A 6,078-nucleotide genomic window follows, 5' to 3' on the forward strand; every position below is an offset into this window, starting at 1 on the left:
CCCAACCAGAATCCAGAGGCCTAGGTAGCCCAGGTGATGAAGTCTATAGGTATCAGCTTCCCAGAGATAGATGACAATGTGTGGCTGAGGGGGATGAATATAAATATTAACGTAGAACAACAATATAACATTTCAGCACTGTAAGAGTCTCTCTTTGGTCACCTCCTTGATACAACTGTTAACGAAAAACAAACAAACATTGAAACCTGTAAAGAATTTTAATGAGTTTATTTGAGCTAAATTGTCGACATAATATATGCCAATAAATTGAGATAATGCTCCGAAGAATGGCGGGTTACATTTCTATTTATACATTGCAATCAAAGAAGGGACATAAATGGGTTACATGAAATTTATTGGTGATGAATTAAGGAGGTGAAAGGAAGCAAAGCAGTGGGAAACCCCTGGAATTGGATAAAAAGTAAACGATGGACACATACTTAGGTGGGTGTAGGAACAATTAACATGATAAAGAAGGAATTTGAGGCATTTGTCCTGGTGCCCACCACATTTGGTTGTGTCCCAGAGGCTCCAGGGAAAAAAAAGGAAGTTACAAGTTAACCAGACATCTCACAGATTTATTATCTTAAAGACAAAAAGGCAAATGGGCTCAGTAAAGAAGATCTAAGTTGATCTTTGTCAGGGAAAATAACTAGGACATGACTACCCACTATAATCTCTTTGTAGTTTAAATATTTAATTTTCAAACCATCTTTTGTGGTTACTTTAGGTCTCTGAGTTTGCAGGACTGCCATGCAGGCCTCCCCTGAGCTTATCAGGTTAGCATGTGGCTCCTTTATAAAAATAACCATGCTCCTGTCATTTATAGTAATCAACCGCTCACTTTCCCACATGGTTTTGTCACATAAGTAAGCTTTCTTAAATACTTAAGTTTAATGTTGTGTTTTCTTTTTGTAAAGATGTTATTGTAAGGGATTGTGGATGAAAAGGGGTGACATGGACTAACTTACAGAAGGCCTGCGTGGCGGTCTTGCAAACTCAAAAGACCTAAAGTAACCACAAAGGACGGTCTGACATTAAACTTTTTTCATTAAAAAGCAGTAAATAATTGATAGTGCAGGGAGAGGAACTGCAAAAGCTTTTCCCCATGTTTGGAGAGTCCACCCATGTCCCTTCCAAACCCTGACACTTTGGGACATGTCTTCCCACCAGTATGTGTTACTTCCTGGTACCTAGTGCTGTGTGGGTCTTTGATAGTCCCTTTTGCTCTGCCGCAAGAGTTTATGGTTAAGGGACAGTCACTCTCCTCTTAGGGCTCTCCTCCTGCAACCTTTCTGTGCCCCCCTTCCACATCCTCAGACCCACTGCTTGGTGCCAATCACACATGGAAAGTGTTGGTTTGTTTATCCTGTTCCCATGCTGTGATCTTGGGGGCAGTGCCTCAGTCTGTTTTGCATTGTGCTCAGGAGCTGACACACAGCAAGCACCTGGACAGAAACAAAGCAAAATAACAAAAGGAGGCTCATCCCATTGTGGGCAGTTAGGGGAACAAAATCATTGAACAATGCCCTGCAGTGAGGCATTCCCTCCCCTGCCCGCCCACCCACTGGCCCACCCACTGGGAAAGTGTTGTTTCTCTATTGAAAGATAGACTTCTTTTTAAAAAAATATATATATTTTAATTGATTTTTTACAGAGAGGAATGGAGAGGGATAGAGAGTTAGAAACATTGATGAGAGAGAAACATTGATCAGTTGCCTCTTGTACACCCCTACTGGGGATGTGCCTGCAACCAAGGTACATGCCCTTGACTGGAATCGAACCTGGGACCTTTTAGTCCACAGGCTGATGCTCTATCCACTGAGCCAAACCGGTTTTGGAGAAAGATAGACTTCTGTGGTCTACTTTTCATCTTGCCATGGACAGGGCCCATGACCTATCAGGAATGGTTTTCATTCTTCCCTTAGATTATGGGGCAGAGCCTTGAGCAGTAATAGAGCTGGGCCAAGCACAATACAGTTGAGGATATACACTGAATGGCAAAAAAACAAACAAACAAAAAAACAGTAAATACAATTATGTGATACAATAATCAATAAAGAAATTTTTAAAAATATTATGTTCGTAAGATAGGAGTCATAGAAATAAAAGCAGGATTTCTAAAGCAAAAAAAAGCAGTAGTAGGTAGTCCTGTCCTAGGCCAGTATAGTCCCTGACAAAGATCAACTTTGACCTTTACTGAGCCTATTGTCTTTTTGCATCTAAGGGTAGCACACCTGTGGAATGTCAAGGTAACTTGTAACTTCCCCTTTTCAGAGCCCCTCAGGGCACAACAAATGGTGCTGGGTACAGACAACAAATTCCCTCATTATTGTTATCATGTTAATTGTTAATTGTTAACTATCCTGCATCCACCTGTGCAAGAGAAGTATGTGTCTAACATTTTATTTTTTTATCCAATCCCAGAGGTTTTTCCTACACACACACTTTACTTTCTCCTGCCTCCCTAGTCTATCACTAAAGGATTTCATGTAATCCACTTACCAATAACATTTTTGTTACGCCCAGACTTTGTGATCCCCAAGGACCACCAGGGAGCCGGTCTGATGCAATAAACAAAAGAGCCTTTTCCATGCTAGCATGGGCTCTGTCCCACTCACGCTGGCAGCATGGCGGAAGAGAGAGCGAATTTCGCCTAGTCCAGGGGTTTTACTCCGGTCAGTGGTGATGTCACTGCCTTGGCTAACCCTGATTGGTTGGGTGAGGGCTAGGGTTCAATTACAGAATGGAGGATAACTCTGCCCTGCCTCACAGTAGAGTCAGGAGCCCATCCTCGCCCCGCCCTGCCCTCTCAATTTCCTCCTTTGATGGTAATGTATTGTTTTAAAAACAAACAAAGAAACAAAAAAACCAGCAACAACAACAAAAAACCACACCATTCTCTGGAGCACTATTTTAATATGTTTAACTGCTTCCTGGCAATTGTCAACAGTTTGGCTAAAATAAACTCACAAAAGTTTGTTCCAGGTTTGAATGTCTTGTTTTTAGGTTAATAGGATCTTTAGCTTCCATGTTGTATCTTTTAGATGTGTCTATGTTACTGCATGCAGCTCTCTTTACCCATTTTCATTGCTGTATACTTTTCTTGGCAACAAAATACAATTTATTATTTCTCATATGACTCCTGATTTGAAATTTGGGTTAGCTATAATTGGGTTTTTATAAATAATGTTAAGACCATTCTCTTACATATCTTAGTGCACGGGAGGAGTGAATGTAAGCATTGAGCACTCTGATGACTGAACGTGGCTATGCTACAGAAGGAAATATTTTTTCATCCAAAATATATTGTGTTTCAGCCATTTTTGCCTTTCCTAATTCCCACATCTGTCAAATTTTCCCATTTCTCCACTCCTCCAGTGGGAGAATATTTTGTTTATTTTCCTTTGAAACATTACTTTCTGACCTTCAAACAAATTCTCCTGTGCCCCATTGCTAGAGGGCAGAGAGCCCTTTAAACCTTGTGACCTACTTAGCATGGCTGTAAATGTCATTCTTATTCATAGCAACATTTAATGCTTTCCTGGATTTTGCTAAACTATTTACCACAATGATATATTGCAGAATTGAATTCCACAGCTTGATTGTGTTCTGCATAAAGAATTGTATTGTTCATCAGTCTAAAGTGGAATGTGATTCATTCTCATTGAAAGTCAGCTTGTTTCCATGGGATGCAAATAGGAGGAGAAAACACCTTATGTTTTCAGGAAAACATTCATTACTTTTAGGGCGGTTTCTCCTTATCATAGTTTACTAAGTAAATCACACTAGAGTTCCTCCCAGATGTAATTCTTTTATTAGTTTGGCCTTTTTACCTGGCATTAACATTTGGCCTGATTTTAACCTGTCACCTTTTACATAATCTTCATTATAAATTGACTACTGAGCGAAACTGATGCTCAAAAGAAATCTGCAAACACTGCAAGGAAAAGACATCAGCATTATACAGTTAGGGATAAATCAGAATGGAAAATACAGAATTGTTAAGTTCAGCTCATAGGAATGCGCCAATGTCTTTTCTTCTATCTGCTAGAAAAGTAGAACATGCTTTTTAATACCAGTTTAATGACATTAAATTGATCTCATTAAAAGTACTATATATAATCAACATTGAAATAATTCTTAGGTAATTATTTTTTACATATGTGAAAATGGCTGCAAATATGTTCACGTTAAACCAATCTAAATGCCCTCATAGTGAGTTTCTTTGCAAAGATGTTTCGAGTTAGCATTTGTGCCCATGAAAGTGTTGCAATAACGTTGTTCTAATACCAACAGGAAACGAATATAAATATTTTAGCTCCCCAGAAAAATTGTTTACATTAGTATTATCCTTTGAATACTGATTGTCAAACCAATGGTTTATGCACATCTTAAAATACTTTTTATATATAATGCCAACAGAATTTTTTTTAAAAGAATTGAAAATAAGAGACAAAACACAATTGATGAACAGCATCCATAACCATATTAATACTCAATGGAATAAAATGGCTATAGATTTTTATGAATATTAATTTGAATATTTGATATTTGCACATAAGTTTAAATGATATTGAGAGTTTATTACTTTGTATATAATTGTTTCTTGTGAGACTCTCTTCATACATTAGTTCAGACATGCTTGCCTTAATCTTTCTTCTTTAAAAAAAAAATATATTTTATTGATTTTTTACAGAGAGGAAGAGAGAGGGATAGAGAGATAGAAACATCCATGAGAGAGAATCATCAATCAGCTGCCTCTTGCACACCCCCTACTGGGGATGTGACTGCAACCAAGGTACATGCCCGGGAATCAAACCCTGGACCTTTCAGTCCACAGGCCGATGCTCTATCCATTGAGCCAAACCAGTTTTGGCTTAATTTTTCTTCTTGCAGACAATTGTATGGCTATTAAATACAGAAGGCTGTTAGGTGAACTTTTCATAGCAAGTATGTTGCTTTTCACCCATTAAACAATGTAATTGCTTAAACAAATCAAATGTGAGTATATTAATAATCATATCAAGATCTCTAACCCCTCCAGACTACAATGATATAGTAATTTAACAAGAATTGCTTTGTTCTTCAACAAGCCTGTCAGATCTAGGTTTTAATTATCTTCCTACCACCTCTAGGCCTTTTCATATTCAGACAGTATGTAAATTAGTGTAGTCTCTCAATTTGAAAGAGTTAAGGGATAAGAATATCTCTAAAATATTTCTCTCTTACCTCTATTAACCACATAGCTGCCTTCTTGTAGAATGTACATCAAAAAGAAAATATAGAATCTTAATTATGGAAAGTAAGACAAAGAGGGAAAAACAATTGCTGTCAACAAAATAAATACTGACAATCCTTAGGGTCATCAAAGTATAGTTGAAAGAAAATTAGTTTAAAAATGATTTTAGAAATTTCTGAAACAAAACAAATTTTGGTCTTCATTAAAATATGTTTATTTTTTCAACAAACATCTTTAAAGCACCATATATGTTAGGTACTATTCTAAACTTGGGGCTATAACACTGAACTAAAAACACAAAGCCCCTGTTTTTGTCTGATTACATTTGCATGCTAAGGAGGGGGACAGAAAATAAACATATAGCAATATGATATGTAATATATCAGACAGTTGTAAGTGGTATAAAAAAAAGGAAATGGTGTAATGGAGGGAGTGAATAAAGAAGAAAATCAAGGGAAATCAGGAAACAACTTCTTTTCTTATAGGAAAGTTGAGCAGTGAACTGTAGTCAGGAAGTAAAACATGTATACCACCTGGGCAGCGTGGCTCAGTGGTTGAGCATCAGCCTATGAACCAGGAGGTCATGGTTAAATTCCTGGTCAGGGCACATGCCCAGGTTTCTTGCAGGATCCTCAGGGGCATGCATGAGGCAGCCAATCAATGTTCCCTCTCATTATTGATGTTTCTCTCTCTCTTTCTCCCTTCCTCTCTGAAATCAATAAAATGTATTTTTTAAAGATCCAAAGGGAGATATCATGTATATAGTTTCATCAGACTAGTGCTCTAGTGAGAAATCTATATTGGATTATAAATTTGATAATTGTCAACATATAGAT

At 37.5% G+C, this 6,078-nt stretch overlaps 1 non-coding gene across 1 annotated transcript; it reads left to right on the forward strand.

Moving 5' to 3' along the window:
* The first annotated feature begins 1,044 nt into the window (after positions 1–1,044).
* Positions 1,045–1,159, forward strand: LOC118720317. The gene has a single exon (XR_004988411.1). It is a non-coding gene; the product is annotated as a small nucleolar RNA SNORA71 (small nucleolar RNA).
* Positions 1,160–6,078: the final 4,919 nt, after the last annotated feature.

Source organism: Pipistrellus kuhlii, unplaced genomic scaffold (genome assembly GCF_014108245.1).
Source record: "Pipistrellus kuhlii isolate mPipKuh1 unplaced genomic scaffold, mPipKuh1.p scaffold_m20_p_16, whole genome shotgun sequence".
NCBI lineage: Eukaryota > Metazoa > Chordata > Mammalia > Chiroptera > Vespertilionidae > Pipistrellus > Pipistrellus kuhlii.